This window comes from Semicossyphus pulcher, unplaced genomic scaffold (genome assembly GCF_022749685.1).
Source record: "Semicossyphus pulcher isolate SPU_LCO1_2020_fin unplaced genomic scaffold, fSemPul1.0.p SCAF_17, whole genome shotgun sequence".
Classification (NCBI taxonomy): Eukaryota; Metazoa; Chordata; class Actinopteri; order Labriformes; family Labridae; genus Semicossyphus; species Semicossyphus pulcher.
In genome coordinates this window covers 1-3,324 of record NW_027211681.1, presented here as the reverse complement: position 1 = coordinate 3,324, position 3,324 = coordinate 1, and the positions used below count along the sequence as shown (strand labels likewise).

Here is a 3,324-nt window from a genome sequence, read left to right as displayed (position 1 = left end):
ACTGCCGGTGGTAACTCAGTTCACATTGACAGTAAAAACAAATAACTTTTGTCTTATCCAGAGAACCATCTAGCAGGGCTTTGAGGGGGAATTTGTCATTTAAAAGACCCTTTTCTTTTTCTATTTCTGCTCACGGAGGTTTGTTTCTGCATGCTATCTGCAACATTGCGGCTGCATTGCTTCCTGATTTCTCAAACTACGAGGCGGGCGGAGGGTCATAATAATAGAACGCGCGAGCGTTAATCGAGCATTAAAATAATTAGTGGCATTAAAAGGGAATGTGTGTTAATGTGTTACTAACTTTGAAAGCCCTAATTATTTCATAACAATATTAATATTATAATAAACAATATTTATAAGTGTAATTTTGAGACTGATTGTTATTTTTGGTTATCATTCCCTGATCCCAGGGTGGTGCCCCGTAATTAGTCATTCTGGCTGTGGGGCAGCTCAATGGTAGAGGTGGTCGTCTTTCAATCGGAAGGTCAGAGGTTCGATCCCCAGCTCCCTCAGGCTACATGTCGAAGTGTCCTTGGGCAAGACACTGAACCCCAAATTGCTCCCGGTGGCATAGCCAACGGGTATGAATGTGATATCTGATTGACAGTTGGGCACTTTACGTAGCAGCCTCTGCCATCAGTGTGTGAATGGGTGAACGTGATATGTAGCGCTTTTCTAGTCTTTGCGACCACTCAAAGCTGCTTTTACACTACATAAGTACAGTCCATTTACCATTACCATTTACCATTCCGACTGATAGTTTTTAATATTAATAATCATAGTTATTATTAATAATATTTTTTATTAATAACCAAATTGCTCCTACCAAATCCCAACAGCAGTCATTGAAAAAGAAATGGCATGTAAATCCACACATTGTACATTTATAGGGTTGCAACGGAATACCGTGGTACAAGAATTGACAGTTATCTAAGGTATGGAATAATTATTTTATTCATTTTCAAAAGGGAGACTTTTTACATATATTAACAATAAAAACGGTATAAAGATTCCTCTCTGGCTGGCTTCTCAAACTGGGGGTACAGGTCTTCCGGGATAGGGTCTCCAAAACCTCTTTTCCAAAAGGTGCAGGATTCTGTAAGACCTGAGCGAAGACGAGGTCCATCAAATCATCAACGTACTCTGTGGAGCAACACAAATGTCACTACATCATCAATTACAAAAGAATATATCGAGTGTGTACCATCACTGGCAAATACCAAAATGTTGAATTGTGTTTTATAGATTATTTTTTAATATATTTTATACAGTGTTCTAACATTTATAAGTTCTGTGTGTGCAATAAAAATATGTATTGGCACACATACTGAAGGTTGCATCTGCTTTGACTGGCTTGGCTATGCACTCTCCCTTCTTGGACTTTGGAATTGGTCCTTGAAGAGTAGTTCACCGTCAGCTGTCTTTTGGGGGCAGTTAGCATTTTCAATGAAATACAGGGCAGACAGGTAGACCCTTTGGGGAAATAAATTACTGATAATAACAACACATTACAAAAACACAATCACAAAGATTTAGACAGACTTGTTTCTTATTTACCTGCACAGCATTCCAATAAATGGGAAAAACACATTCTTGTGAGCAAAGCAAAGGATAATGCTGTGGAAACGCTGTTGAGCGATGAGGTCTGAGGGTGAGGGCTCAGCTTTGCCACATCTTTCAAGACTCTCTTTTTGGTTAACACCTTCTCCAGTTTACAGAAAGCAGGGGTCCCTGAAAGAACAGAATGAAGTGTGTCAAGACATAGAAGTGTTAGGTCCGTAATAAATTATCATCATACTATCAAAAATTAAGAAGCTAATAAAACTCAATTCATGCGTAATTCATATTCTACTCTAATGAAATTCACAAGTCTGTAAGTGACTTTAGTGTACAGATGGATAACACACCAGCTCTCAACCATTTGGTCTTGTCCAAAATTAAAATACTACTGTGTTACCAGTACTTAGGACAATGGACGCAACAAAACAGAAAGTGTCTCCCAGTACAGCAGCAGTTGTCGCAAAGCAGAGCTCTGCCAGAGACAAGCTGGGGCAATGCAAATATCATGTAGTAAACATATGTTAATACAGCAGACGTTGCAAAATAAGGTTATATGAATGTAGTAATTATGGATGGGCATTTCCAGTGATTTCAAAATTCGAAAAATTAAAATAACCATATGAATGAGTAATCGAGTACTCGCAAATTATATATATATATAATATTAGCGTTAAAAAAAACATACGGCGGCCACGGACCTCCAGTGTAAAAGAACATTAACTAACACTTTTACATTAATTTAAATAAATTACCAACAATAGCAAGCAAGTACAATTTCAAAAGCACTTAACAGACCCTTCAGTTAACGTTTGTTGCATTATTTTTGTCAAACGTCACAGCCGTAGCGAACTAAATGTACTTCTGTTCTGTGTTGCTCAACACGTAACTCATGTTTTCCACTCAAGCTGTCCGTCATGATGGTGGCTTGTACTCCGGCTCAACAAACGGCAGCCGCTCACAAAGCCTCCTCCTTCAACAACACTTAATAGGAGCATATCTCCAGTATATCAAAAAATTTTATTTAGCACAAAGTGATGTTTCAAGCCAACATGCTCTTCTTCAGACTTGTGATATCTCCAGTCACAATTTTCGTGATAGCAGGCTAATCTTCTCCACTCTGGTATCATCATAACGACGTGTGGTAAAAGGGCTAGCAAATGACGCAAGACTGCCTGTTGTCTGTCTCCACTAGCTTCTCCTTGTGCCTTAAGCGCATGTGGTTAAGCATCGAACTAACATTTCTATAGTGTAACACCACATATCTTGCACATCGCGTGATCATCTTTTTTTGTCAAAGTACTTCCAGACATCACTTTTCCTGGTCATGGCTGACATGATGCAACCGAAAACAACGCATGAGCAAGTAGTGTAATGTTACTTGAATAATTACATCAACTATGAGTACTGGAGTATTCATCCCCATCCTTAGTAGTAATATCATACATATTGGAGTACGGGTACGTGTCATGAGCCTAAAATACAATTAAATATAATGTCCCGGGGACCACTGCGCCATCTCCGCCGCTCACACAGCTTCAGAGCCGGGTGATGTCAGGAAAAACTCTGACTGTTCAGAATTAAATTATAGCAAAAGAGTCTGGAGATAGGAAGACCTGACATTCTACAACATTATGGGGAGGGGGCGGGAGTAGGCGTTTCCTTACACAACTATGACTTATGAGAACCCCCCTTGTTTATTGGGACATTACTCATACACACACACAAACATAGCAAGACCCTTGGGTATGAAGACCACAGTGGACA

General features: G+C 39.3%; 1 long non-coding RNA gene across 1 annotated transcript; it reads right to left on the bottom strand.

Annotated features, from left to right (window-relative positions):
- Positions 1-875: 875 nt before the first annotated feature.
- LOC138595178 (uncharacterized) lies at positions 876-3,318 on the bottom strand. The gene is made up of 3 exons (XR_011308458.1): positions 1,558-3,318; positions 1,329-1,473; positions 876-1,143 (listed from the first exon to the last, which is right to left on the bottom strand). It is a non-coding gene; the product is annotated as an uncharacterized lncRNA (long non-coding RNA).
- Positions 3,319-3,324: the final 6 nt, after the last annotated feature.